The 14,180-nt window shown below is 55.0% G+C and overlaps 1 long non-coding RNA gene across 1 annotated transcript; it reads left to right on the top strand.

Annotated features, from left to right (window-relative positions):
• The first annotated feature begins 9,711 nt into the window (after nt 1–9,711).
• On the top strand, nt 9,712–12,021 carry LOC141953725 (uncharacterized). Its single transcript, XR_012631978.1, has 2 exons — nt 9,712–10,709; nt 10,743–12,021. It is a non-coding gene; the product is annotated as an uncharacterized LOC141953725 (long non-coding RNA).
• Nucleotides 12,022–14,180: the final 2,159 nt, after the last annotated feature.

Genomic DNA, 14,180 nt, shown 5'->3' with positions numbered 1-14,180 from the left:
GGCATTGACCCCTAGGGCACACACTAGTTGCTGGCCTCCAACTAGCCTGCGTGCCACTGAGGACTACCATCTGGTCCCAGGCCTGCAGACAGTTTTGGATGTGCCTCACTCTTTGATCCCCCAGGCCAGACTTTATAAACTTCTCTATGAGGATCTTACAGAAGACAGTCCTGGAAGAGTTTCTGTAGTCATAGTAGCCAATAGCCAGTGCTCTGTTGTCATGGTTTAAGCCCAGGGGGCAACTGAGCACCACACAGCTGCTCAATCACTCCTTCCCCCATCCAGGAAAAATGGAAGGACAAAATAAAACAAAAGCCTTGGGAATCAAAACAAGGACAGGGAGGGATGACTCACCCGTTGTGGTCATGGGCATAAAGATTTGATTTGGAAAACAAAACCAAATAAATATATTTGAATCCCACCAATTGAATCAGAGTGGATACTGAGAAATACAACTACATCTTCAACACACCTTCCCCCACCCCTCCCTTCTTCCTCAGCTCAACTTTGATCCTGATTTCTCTCCCTCCTCCTGCCCCACAGCAGTGTAGGGGGACATGGGATGGGGGTTGGGGTCAGTTCATCCCCCGTTGTTTCTGCCGCTCCTTCCTCCTCAGGGGAAGGACTCCTCCTATTCTTCTTTTGCTCCAACGTGGGGTCCATCCCATGGGTGACAGTCCTCCATGAACTTTTCTCACATGCATCCTTCCCAGGGCTGCAGCTCTTCCCAAACGGCTCCAGAGTGTGTCCCTGCCGTGGGGTGCAGCCCTCCCAGTGTGGGAGAGAGGCAAGTTGACATCGGCCTGTCAGCTTGCACAGCCCCTGAGGAGCAGCAAGGCTTTGATGAGAAACAGTCCTTGGGAGAAATGTAAGAAACTGCTGAGTTGTGCCAAGGTGTCAGGGATAAACACCGGACAGCTGCAACACTGAGCTGTGGAAAAGTGCTGACCTGTGAGAAGTTACCACCGCGTGAACAGCGCGTGAACGAGAGGGTGATTGGTCTGCACAGTGCGTGTTAGAGTGGTCTGATGCTGGTAGGAGCAAAGATTGATAGATGTCTAATTGCTCATTTGCTAATTATGAAGTAAGAGCATTGGCGAGAGCATAAGTATGTACTATTGGAAGAATAAACGGCTTTGCTTGATATAACTCTCATAGTCCATTATTCTCCCGCATCCCAGCAACAGACTGTCCCAGCGCCGGCTGCCCTCACAGTCCCGACCTTCTCCAGGCACAGCCCCTGCTCTGGCGTGGGGTCCTCTCCAGGCTGCAGGTGGCATTTCATCCCCCGGTGCCCTCCATGGGTGCAGGGCACAGCCTGCCCTCTCCCCATGGGCTGCAGCGGGGTCTCTGCTCCAGCACAGCTTCCTCCCCTCCTCCTCCTTCTTTCTTCCAGTCACCTCGGGGTTTGCTTTGGTATTTCCCTCCCAACTCCTCCTCACATCTCCCCCTCCTCCTCTCAGGTTCCCCATCTTAAATACCTTATCACAGAGGCACAGCCACCATCGCTAAGTGGCTCAGCCTTGGCCACAGATGGGTCTTACTTTGAGCCGGGGGAGCTTCAAGAAGCTTCTCACAGGAGACACAGCGGTAACCCCCTCCCCTGCTACCAAATACCCCACCACACAGAAACCCAACACACAATATCATGTCTTTTTGGTTCTGTTTATATTTAATGGCTGTTATTCTATTTTTATTAATAGTGACGCTTCTATCTTTCTCTTGTTACTACTCTTCTCTTTATAAGCCACGGTTCTCTTGTGGTCACAGCAGGTCATGGTGTGTAAGATGGGTGAAGTCCCACTCTCACGGCTACCAGTGGAATCCTGCAAGTTATTTTCCCATTTTGAGGGATGTTACTTCATCCCGTAGGACTCTTAAGGTACGTGCCTGCTGACTGGCTCAGGGTGTACCTGGCTCTTCTGTGGCACCATTTAGACACCTCGGAGCCACAGCCCATTGCGGAGAGCCTTGAACGTCTAGTGCAGCGGTAGGAGCGGATGTAGAGAGGGCTGCCCGTGGAATAATTATGTATGTGCCCAAAGTAGCCTTGCCAATGTCACCTGGAGGACAATTGCTCACACGTACTGTGTGTCCATGCAGGCTTATCAGTCATCCCTTGGGCCACCCGTGTTGCAGTTGTGTTGGTGGAGAGATTTGGCTTAGCAGGACTTGGCCTACAGATGTGGCCACCATTTTCCAAATCCTGGAGATACTGGGCTGTTCTCAACTCGGCCATTCTTTCAGAGGTGCCAGTTGCCTACTTTGACATAAGAAGGAGGCTGTGTCCTATTCTCTAGGCCAAGTGCTGTGGAATGAGCTGCCAAGGCAGCTGTTTGCAGTCTGACAGCTGCAGATGCCAAGGCGTGGATTTACTGTGCCACCCACTGCCCAACCAGTTGTGAGTGGTCTGTCAGAGTCTGACTGTCCAGGCAGTCTTGGACTGTCCCTCCTACTCCTGCACTCCAGTCAGCTCACACTTGATGCAGTGTTTCACATACTCGCAGTGAAGTGCCAGCTGTCATTCTTAGCTGGTTGGAGTAGAGGAGGAATTACGGGCTCCTACACTGCAATCCCAAGGGAGCTGATATTCATTTCCTTGCCAGGACTTTTCCACGTGAACGAGGCAGCCACAGCACGAGCAGGCAGACAGATGGCATACGAGCGCTCTCGCTCTGGGGACTATGTGCACTCGCCCACATGCCCAATTGTATGCAAATTTAAGCAGCAGCTAGAAAAACTCATTGCTACCCCATGGCATCTTTCAGGTACCTCTGTCCTGAGCAGTCACACAGAAGTGCCTCGTCCTTTCTCCACACCCAGTTTCAAGCTACCCCCCTTCTAGTCAGAGTGAGAGGTGGAACAGGGACACTTTGATCAGCTGCCCAACGCAGCAGCGTAACAGTTACTGTGTGCCTGGAGCTGTAGCGGGAGGTAGGAACAGGCATCGGGGCTGACGCGACACGAGTAGCCACCCCAGGCTCTTCACTGTGCTTTGGCATCTGAGTTCACCCTGCGACAGGGAAACGAGCAGCACAGCGCCCTGCAGAGTGTCCTGAGCTGTGCACAGCCCCATCTAAGCCTGTGCCTCCTCAGGTCAGCTTCCTACGGGGTCACCAAGTGCTCCCTGCAGAAGAGTCTGTGGTTGGGATACGACACGCACCCAAAGCCCCCGGGGGGGGTGTCCGTGTTTCCCATTTCCATCCCTTCCGCTGGCCCGTGGCAAGGAGGCAGTGGGAGCAATGTGCTGGTGGAAGAGCCCTGATGGTTTCCAGGCCCGATTCCAGCTGAGAAGGCCCAAGCGCGGAGCTCTGCGGTGCAGGGACGAGCAGATGGACTGACTGTGCCGTGTCCTCGCAGGTCCATCTGCGCTCCACTGCCCTGGGCTGTGACTGCCGGGCCGGGAGTGCCCCGGGGCCACAAGGGTCCCAGCTGCGCCCGGCCGAGGCGCCGACCCCCTTGGGCAGGGCTCGGCAGGGCGAGCAGGCGGGCCAGCGCCGGAGCCGCGCTGGGAGCCAAGGGCCAGGAGCCTTCGTGTGCCGGGGCGCCGCGCTCCTGCTGTGCCGCCGGCCCTGCCCCGCGGCCCTCCCCGCGCCCCCCCTGCTCCTGCCGCGAAGGGGCCGCGGCCCCGGGGCGCCGGGGCGGGGCTGTTGTGGGCGGGCACAGGCGTCGGCGCTGCCCCGGCGAGGGGCCGAGGCGGCGGGGCGGGCAGGAGCGGGCCCGAGCGCGGCTCCGCTCGGCTCCTCGGCGGCCCCGGCCGGCCCCGGCGCGGCAGGGCATGATGGCGCCCGGGCTGGGGCCGTGGCTCCTGGCCTTGGCCTTGGCCGCGGGGCCGGCAGGTGAGCGCCGGGCGGGGAGGGCAGCGAGCCCGGGGCTGCGGAAGGAGGCGGAGGCCGAGGCGGAGGCCAGGGCGGCTTTGGGGCCGCGGCTCGGGCCGGACGGGCGGCAGCAGGCGCGGCTCAGCCCCGGGGAGGGCAGGCGGGCGTTGGCCCGGGCGCGGGGCTTGGCCGGGACAGAGGCGGGTGGCGGCTGGCGCTGTGCCGGCCCGGGGGCCTTTGCCGGGGCGGCGGGGGAACGGCCTCGGGCCGTGGGCGCGCCCTGCCCGGCTGCCTGCGCTCTCCGTCCGCAGGGGTGTGGGCGCAGCTGAGGCTGCTGGAGGCCGGCGGAGGGCTGCGAGCGCCCGGGGACTCCGTGCTCCTCTCCTGCCGCGGGGCCGGCTTCGACTTCGGCAGTTACAACATTTGGTGGTACCGTCAGAGACCCGGTGACAGACTCGAGTGGGTGTCCTATATCAGATACGATTCGTCATTCAGTAGGTACGGTCAGTCAGTAGAGGGTCGAGCGACGGTGTCCCGGGACAATTCCCGGTCCGAGTCGTCGCTGTCGCTGCGTGCCCTGGGCCCCCGGGACTCTGCCCGCTACTTCTGTGCCGTTCGCACGGGGACAGGAAATCCAGCGGAGCTTTAACACAAACCTGCTGCCAGAGCCACTCGCCTGCTCCAGCGTGGCATTGCAAGAGAGAAGGGAGGAGTGGACGGCAGAGCCGTGCTCACGGCACGGTCCTTGCCCACCTTGTGGCTCGGGGTAGATGGGGACTTGGGGTCAAGGCCTTGCAGCAGCAGCGCTGTTAAGGGCAAACAGCCAGGTCAGCTGGAGCGCAGCCGGACGGGGTGTGCAGGCTCCCTGCTGAGGGGGAGTCCCCACACTTCTGTGGGTGTAGCTGTGTGTCCTTGGAGGGCTGGCGGCCCAGGGCAGGCTGGGCTGAGGGGCCCTGGGGGACTCCATGTACCTCTCCTGCTGAGGATCCAGACCGATGGTCAGTTACTGTAAGATCTCGTCATACCAGCATACACACAGCTCCACGTTCAAATGCGTCACCTTCAGGAACAATAATTCTTCCCATCTCTTCTGCAATGCCACGGTGGCTGGATGAGGCAGCACCTCCTGGGACAGGTCCTGGGTGGTGGCATCTGTTGCTCTACGTGTCCCACATCCCCAGGACTCCACCATCAGCACTTCTTTGCGGTCCCCATGGGGACACAAATGCCGTGGTGGGGCTCGACGCCCTCTCCATGCTCACTCCCACAGCACAGCAAACAGGCCAGCCTGGCCCCGGGCTGGGATACCCTCCAGCCATGGGGTGCGCTGCCAGAAAGCCCCAGGGCAAGAGCTGTGCTTCGGAGCCTCTTGGGAGGCTTTGGTTGCTCTGCTCAGGGGTGAGCCAGGCAGGCAGAGCTCTGCCTTCCCTCTGCGTATTGCCGTCTGCCTGGTGATCCCCAAGGGCACACTTGGGCATCCCTGGCTTTGCCCCAGCTATGGAGAGTATAGATACTAGATTGGTCAGGGGAGGGGATCCTCATTCCATCCCATTTTGAGGCCAGTGCTGGAAATAGATACCCTGGCTCCCGGGGTCATTCACAGGCCAGTGAGAGAGCACATGAAGTGAAGGGTAATGGATTCCAGGTAGAATGTATTTCAGCCGGCAAGTTGGCTTCAGTGGGGGCCCCACTTAAATGCTTCTATGCAAATGCACGGAGCATGGGGACCAAGCGAGAGGAGTTAGAGATGTGTGCACATCTACAGGTTATGATGTTATAGGTATCACTGGGACGTGGTGGGATGGCTCCTATGACTGGAGCGGAGGTCTAGATGGGTATAGGCTCTTAAGGAAAGATAGACAGGGAAGAAGAGGAGGGAGTGTTGCTCTTTATGTCAATGACCAGCTGGAATCCTTGGAGCTTGACCTGGGGATGACTGAGGAACAAACTGAGAGCTTATGGGTGAAGGTTAAAGGAAAGGCAGGGGAAGGGGATATCATAGTGGGGATCTGCTAGAGGCCAGCCGACCAGGATGTCCGAGTAGATGAGGCCCTCTATAGACAGACAGGGGAGGCTTCACATTCACAGGCCCTGGTCCTTATGGGAGACTTCAATCACCCGGATATCTGTTGGAAGGATGGGACAGCAGGGCGCCAGCAATCCAGGAGGTTCCTGGAATGCATTGATGACAAATTCCTTCTGCGGGTGGTAGAGGAGCCAACAAGAAGGGGTGCCATGCTGGACCTTGTTCTCACCAACCAGGAGGGGCTGGTGGATAATGTGAAGCTGAAGAAAGCCTTGGCTGCAGCGACCATGAAATGTTAGAATTCATGATGCTCAGGGCATCAAGGAGAGTGTGCAGTAAGCTCACCCCCCTGCACTTCAAGAGAGCAGACTTTGACCTGATGTCTCCTGTCCTGTACAAGGGTCCTGGTGCAGTCCGGGAGCAGCGGTGGAGGTGGGAGAGAAGGGAAGCCCCACAGTGTGATCCTTCAGTGAAGGTGCTTGTTTGCCATGGGGCAGCTCACAGTTCTTTGCCAGTGAGCAGCAGCCTAATGCGAGAGGTCAGGTGAGGTGGAGAGCACCTGGAGGGAGGCCACAGGTTCCCTGCTGCCATCCTCAGTCCACTGGGACTGTGTCCATGTGTCTTTCCAGAGAGGCAGGCCCAGGTACAGCTTTTGGAGGCTGGGCAGGGCTGAAAGCAGCCTGTGGCAACACACAGCTCTCCTGCCAAGCCTCTGCTTTCAGACTCAAGGCCTGTGACATCCTGTGTTTCTGGCAGGCACCTGGGTGCACAATCAAGTGGGTCTCCTTTATCAGCAGCTCCTGGGACACTGCAAAGAACTATGGGGTGGTAGTGGCTGAGTGAGGCAGCTCCTCCTGGGAGAACAACTCGAGCAAGATGTCTCTGGCCCTCCTGCCCTGCACCTTCAGGAAGCTGCCTGCTGCTTCTGTGCCATTCTCACAGGGCCAGGACACGTGGCTGCAGCAGCACAAACCTCCTGCCGGGGACCATCCCCTTCACCCTGTGCACTCCCACCCCAATGGAGAGGGCAGAGCTGCAGAGCTCAACCTTCTTTCCGTGTACAGGTGAGCAGGGAGGCAGAGGAGGGCCCTTTGATGGAGCAGATCCCACGCTCCCAGGACGAGCTCTGAGCAAAGCGCATGGTGTTTTGCTGACTAAGGATCCCAATGAAAGTCAGACACCAGAGTGGAAAGAGTAGGGGTATGTTACTGGGGATGACTAAATAATGTAACAGAGTAATGCAGAAAACATACAGTAGGAAAAGATGAATAATACACTTAAAGCAAAAAAATAGGAAAATGCAGGGTGAAATCATTACCACGAGAGAGAGAGAGAATAGTGATTAAGATAGATCCATCACCACTTGCACCCGTTACCATCACCCAGATCCTCAGTCGCTGGGCAGCCCCAGTTAGAGCGGGGATTTGTTGAGCCTTTCCTAGCAAGTGGGAAATCCTACGTGGTGTGTCCACCCGTAGGTGAGGCAGCCAAAGTCACTGAGAGCGGGTCCAGCATTATATACCAAAAATCAGCAAGCCAGAATAACTGGCACCTTTGCTTTGAGCAGAATCATCTGCTTTCACCCTCCAATTAGATTCCCCCAGGGCCTGGCCAGGGCTCAAGGAGGAAGCCAAGGGAGTTTCCCTGCTTATCTAATTTATTGATGAGCAAGGTCACACATCTGCTCCCAAGGCCAGACAGCTGGCTCCATGCCCTTGGTAACTTGCCCCTGCACAAAGAAGGATGAAGATATATTCAGGATAGACATGTTTTATGATATCTCAGCTACATCTTTTAATAATGAACAGACATATGGCACTAATGACTACATACGAAGTTAGCAGCTTCGGCTTGGGGCCTGTTGTTCAGGCTTCAATACTTCAACACTTTAGCACTTTTTACATCAGCACAGGTGGTTTGTTATAACCTGGTACAACACCTACTAGCACAATGGCTCTCAGTTATAAAATATACAGGAGTCATCTATAGGTCAGCTCTGGCTTGGGCCTGTTGTCGAATCCCAAGCACTTGACATGGTGAGATGGAGGTTTGTGGGGCCGGGCTCACAGGATCCCTCCTGCCTTCTCCAGGCCCCTGTGACTGTCCATGAGCAGCTGCAGGCATGCGAGCCCCTGCGGCTGGCCCACGGCCCAGGGTGCAGGAGCTGGTGGGGAGTGTTGGCAGGCCTTGGGAGAGTGCAGCCATCACTCCCCACCACGGGCTGATCCCAGCAGTGCTGCAGACAGGTCCTGCCGCCCACCCCTCCTCCCCTCCTTAGCAGGCCCATGTACAGGCTTCACCTCTAATGGGGCTGTTTCCTGTAAGATTTCCTGGTTCCACACAAGCCCTCACGGGTTGCTGTGCTGGCTGCAGTGAAGCCCTGTGGGAGCAGCCCTGCTCTGCTTTCAGTCCTGTTTCAGGGGTTTCTCTGCTTCTCCCACTCCTCCCCCTCCTCCTTGTCATGGACACGAGTGTCACAGGCCAGTTTGGTACCACGGGTACAACACACCAGCAAGGACAAAGACAAGGAGAAGTGCAAAGGGACGGTGCTCTGTGAGAGGTGCCCATGTTTCCTGGAGTCGGGCAGGGCTCTGCGAGGGGCAGAAATGGGCTCTCACCCCTCCCAGCTTGGCAGGGACAAAGGGACACTGTCCCCCATGCAAGATCTACCCTCCTCCCATGGGGAGGTGATAAAAGCTGAATATTCCTGGGGATGGAGGGAGGGAAATGGGGTTTCTCTTTCCTCTGAGCCCTGGATTCTGGTGCCAGGGCTATTCCTGAGCCAGACCTGGCAATGCTTGTTTCAGAGCAGCCAGATGCATACGTTGACATAAGGAGGCTGTGTGCTGTTATTTCGGCCACGTGCTGTGGCGTGTGCCCCTGCCAGCCCAGCATCCCACGTCTACACACTGGGCAGTGCTGCTAAGGCAGCTGTTTGCAGTCTGGCAGCTGCAGGTGCCAAGGTGTGGATTTGCTTTGCCAGCAGCAGAGCGACCAGTTGTGAGCGGGGCTTTCAGAGTCTGACTGTGCCGAGGATGTAGGGTTCCCCCTGCCAGCCCCAGCACTCCAGACAACTCTCACTTCACGCAATGTTCCACATACTGGCAGTGAGCTGCCAGCTGTAATTCTTACCTCTGCCCAGCTCTGCTCTTCCCTCAACCTGGGCTTGGGGGTGGTCGGGACAGGGAGCTGTGTGGTGCAGAAAGTAGGGGAAGGCGGTACGAGAAGGGTCGTTTCCGCACTTTGTGCCCTGTCTGTGTGGGCAGGTGGTGGGAGTTGCCAGCTTCCATTTACCCTGCTATGCCCAGGCCAGTCGTGCTGGGCGGTGTCACAGCTCCAGAGGTGTGGGATCATGTGTGCATGGGGTCATTGCCCATCCCAGCTACGTGGATAGGGGCAGTGGAGGAGCTGGAGGGCTCCACACGGGAGAACTTACCATGCCCATGCAGCCCTGTTTCCACAGAATGGTTGAGGCTGGAAGGCAGCTCTGGAGCTCATCTGGTCCAACTACCCCACTCAAGCAGGGCCACCTACAGCCAGTTGCCTTGGAGCATGTCCAGGTGGCTTCTGAATATCTCCAAGTGTCACCAAAACGGGATAAAAGAACTTATCAACACCAATGGGATGTAGATATCAGACACTCCTTTATTAACCTCTGGGTGCGTAGGGGAGTCGTCTCACCAACAACGCACACCTAACTCGTGTAGCACGCTGATTATATAGGATACAGTAATACATAGTAATCAAGTTCTCATACATAAACATGATCATTCCCATAACTCATATTCTTATTCCCACCTCCTTCCAGTCATGGGCACTTGAGTCCTGAAATGAGTTGAGGGGCTGCTTTTGCAACCACCACGGACTAGTGACCTAAAAGAAAGACCCTCCAATGCCCTTGACCCAAGGATTTTGGCTCACACAGCAATTTTAATATGTTTCGAGGCCCTTTCACAATGTAATTTTTGAACACCTGGTCTACAGGGCAATAAATCGTCCTGACTGAACAGTCTCACAATGGTACCTCATCACCAGTCTTATTCTTTGTGTAGAAATCTGGTTAATGTTTATCACTAGTCAGCATGGCCTCAGCCTGGGACTTTTAAAAGAACGTTGTAGCAGCACAACTGGTTGTATAGTTACTCTAAAGTATTCCTTATTTGAATCCAAATCATCAAAATACATTAAAATCAGCTCAAATTAATAACAAATCAGTAACACAAGCATGGAGACTCCATAACCTCTCTGGGAAACCTGTGCCAGCGCTCAGTCACCCTCACAGTGAAAAAGTGTTTTCTGATGTTCAGGTGGAGCCTCCTGTGTCTCAGCCTGTTGCCATTGCCTCTTGTACTGTCACTGGGCACCACTGAAAAGAGCCTGGACCCGTCTTCTCTGCACCCTCTCTTCATCTATTTCTAGGCATTGATGAGATTCTTTTGCCCAAGGTGAACAGTCCCAGCTCTCTCAGCCTTTCCTAATGGCAGAGATGCTCTAAACCCTCAATCATCTTTGTGGGCCTTTGCTGGATTCTCCCCAGTATGTTCCTGTCTCTCTTGTAGTGGGGAGCCCAGGACTGGACTCAGTCCTGCAGGTGTGACCTCACCAGTGCTGAGTAGGTGGGAAGGATCACCTACCTCAAACTGCTTGCAACACTCATCCCGGTGCCAGCCAGGAGACCATGAGGTGCCTCTGCCATGCTGGTGAGGTAACCTTGGGGGGCTGCCAGAGGCCCATCAACCTGCTCTCTCACCCCCTTCTGCAGTGGGACGAGGGGAGAAAATGGGATGAAAAAGCTCCTGTGTCAGAATAAAGGCAGGTAGATTGCTTCCAATCACAGGCAAAGAATATGTGTGTGTGTAGGCGGGGTGATATACTGCATTGCCAATTAAAAATGTAAGGGAAAAAAATGTTGTTTTCGCATAATAAGCCTGATGGGAAGGGCAGGAGCGATTCACCAAAGCAATCAACAAGAGCAATTCACAACCATTGAAATCCCTGACCTAGGGCTAGAAGGCAAGTGGTCTTTTTGTCAACTGTGATGACCCAGTACTTGGAACTGGCTTTAGATGGATGCAGATACCAAAAGACTTGGGGCGAACTTTTCCATCTTAGTAGGCTTGCGTGATGAGCTCATGCATATTAACTTCTCCGCCATGGAGAAAGCCAAGGTTCATTTCCATGAACATGCTATGTATGAACACAGACATGAAGGGGCGTATCGGTAGGCGGTTCAGGAAGTCTGTACACCCTGTAGTACTCAGCCAATGAGGAATCAGGGGAGGGAACTGGCAGTTGGGAGAAAGGGATATAAACCATTGCATGATGGCTGGTAGGCACGTCCACTTGATGGGGGCGCCCGGTCTTGCAAGAACGTAATAAAGAGTGCTTCACACCGCATCCTGTCTGAGCTATGGATAATTGGCAACTGAGCGTTTCTCACAAAAATATAGTAAAATAGTGAGAAATGACAACAAAATTAACAACACACACCACCACCCACCACCCTGGGCCTCTCTCCTCTTCCCAGGCTCAACTTTCCTCCTTCCTTCCTGAGTGTTCTGCCTGCTCCCTGCCCCAAGCAGTGCAGGGAGATGAGGAAGAGGGATTGTGGTCAGATCATAACACTCTGTCTCTGCGATTCCTTGCTCCTGACCCTTTCCCGCTGCTCCAGTGTGGGGCCTGTGAGAAACTATGGACTAAGGTATTGTTTATTAAGATTTATGTTAAGCTCAAGGTAAAGTTAGACGACAGAAACCACTCATGCAAACAACCACTGGACGCCGCCTGTGTGAGATAAGATAACTGTAATCGCTCACACAAACTGAACCAGATACTGCTCATGCAAGATAACCACCAGATTTCCAGGAAAGCGACAAGAAACAGGACAAGACAGCCCATATAAGGATATATGAGTGAAAGATCAACTATGAGACAAAGAGGGAAGACTTCTTACTTCAGCCTCAACAAATACCAGGAGGCAGGAAACGACCCCCCTAACAACAACTGAAGCATGCGCGGAGTACCTCCACTACCTCATGAGCAGGGAAGTAAAGATGTATAAAAAGGGGACTATTTGAACTACTCAGCACGGCAGTTGGCGGAGCGCAGACTCCCCTGCCGTCCAGCGCTGTCTTTGCTCATATTCTACTTGCTATAATTAATAAAGAGTGAATTATAGTCCATTGTGGTCTCAATTTATAACAGGCCTCTCTTCGGGGGAGAGTCCTTCAGGAGAAGACTGCTCTAGTGTGGGTGCAAGAGCTCCTGCCAGGAAACTTGCTCCTGTCTGGGCTTCTCTCCACGGGCCGCAGCTCCTGCCAGGCGCCTGCTCCAGCGTGGGATCTCCAGGGGCTGCAGGTTCCTTCAGGTCATCTCCACCTGCTGCAGCACTGGGACGGCCCCGGGCTGCAGGGTGGGTATCTCCTGCAGCAGGCTTGTCTCTGGGCTGCACAGAGACAGCCTGCTTCCCCCCAGTATTCTCCATGCGCTGCCCACAACTGCTTGCTGCCTCCAGGCTCCTTTGTTAGGATTAGCTGGCTGAGTTCATCCTGCAACAAGGGATGTGGGCAGCCCAGCACAGGCATGAAGGTCAGGAGATATGGCCAGTGCCGTGGGGCACAAAACATGCCTACACGGCTTCAGAGCACTTGTGGTGTGGATCCCTACATCTCTGATGGGCAAGACTCCTCCTGATAGCACCACTACACTCCTTCCCTTGACCCACACACCACTGACCTTTTCTCACAATCCTGGAATTTGCAGGTTGCATGCAGAAGCTACCAGCCCTGTGAGTGAGAAAGGGAGAGCCTCTACCAATCTTTTCCTAACTGAATCCTTTCCCCTGCACTGTCTCCAGGAGCCCTGCCCCCAGCACCAGGCTGTGGCCAGCAGTTGGCCTCTCTGTCTCCAGGAAGCAGCCAGTCACCTGGGCCAATGGGGCTGCATGTTCTTGCTCATCCTTCCAAAGCCAGGCTCTGGGTTTGGCTACGGGGTTGTACAACCCTGTCACATGTGCAGGGACCTGGGTCTGCACCTTCAGAGAACAGCTCTAAGACCCAACAGAAGACTAAACACCAGAAATACAGCAAACATGCCCAAGCTGAAGAGCTCTCCTGAGTCCTCTGTGTGCTACATTTTTACCCACTCATGTCACATTTGTATCACTTGTGCATTTCTCTCTTGAGTTCCAGCACTGAAACTTGTAGCCAGAAGAGGACACTGAGTTTTCCTCAACGCTCATATAAGAAACTGTTTCTGGAAGTCATCAGGGGAGGAGCAAAGTCTGAATTTCAGTCTTTCCCTTTGCCCTGGCCCATATGACCCACAAAGCCCTGAATGTGCCTCTGAGCCTTTCACCAAATCACAGGAAGGTTGTGGTTGGAAGTATCAGGTCCAAGCCCCCTGCTCAAGTTGTGCCATCTGGATCTTGTTGCCCAGGACCATCTCCAGGCAGACTGTGAATATTTCCAAGCATGAAGACTCCGTAACCTCTCTGGACAACCTGTGCCAGTGCTTGGACACCCTCAGAGTCAAAAATGGTTCCTGGCTTTCAGCAGGAGCCTCCTGTGCTTCAGTTTGAGTCCGTTGCCTCTTCACCTGTCACTGGGCACAACTAAAAAGTGCCTGGCCCCGTCTTCTTGGCACCCTCTCTTCAGGTATTTCTCTACATTGATGAGAACCCCCCAAGCCTTCACTTTTCTGTGGTAAACCATCCAACTCTTCTCTCTGCAGTCCCATAATCATCTCTGTGGCCCTTCACTGGCCTCTCCCCAGTCTGTCCCTGTCTCCCGTGTGCTGGGGGGACAGGACGTGGAGCCAGTACTCCAGGTATGAGCCCTCCAGTGCTGAACAGGGAGGGAAGGGTCACCTCCCTCTGCCTGCTGGCAACACCCCTCCTGGGGCACCAGGGACACCATTAACCACCTTTGTCCCAAGGGCACATTCCTGGGTCATGCTCAAGCTCTTGTCCACCAGAACCTTCAGCTCCTTTCTTGACAATGTGCTTACCCGTTGAGTAGTCCCCAAGCTTCCTCAGTGCCTTGAGATGTTCCTTCTCAGGTGAAGGACTTTGTCCTTCCTCTCTTTGAACTGCACGAGGTTCCTGTCAGCCCATTTCGACAGCCTGTTGAGGTCCCTCTGCATGGCAGCGCAACCCTCTGCTATATCAGCCAATCCTCCCAGCTTGGCATCACCTGCACATCTGGCGAGGGTGCGCGCTCTCCCATCCTCCAGATCATTAAGGGAGATGTCAAACAGTATCGGAGCTGGCATTGACCCCTGGAGCACACCAGTAGTTGCTGGCCTCCAACTAGCCTGCGTGCCACTGAGCACCACCA

This window comes from Strix uralensis, chromosome 22 (genome assembly GCF_047716275.1).
Source record: "Strix uralensis isolate ZFMK-TIS-50842 chromosome 22, bStrUra1, whole genome shotgun sequence".
NCBI classification, from domain to species: domain Eukaryota; kingdom Metazoa; phylum Chordata; class Aves; order Strigiformes; family Strigidae; genus Strix; species Strix uralensis.
This window is presented reverse-complemented; position numbering and strand designations above follow the sequence as displayed.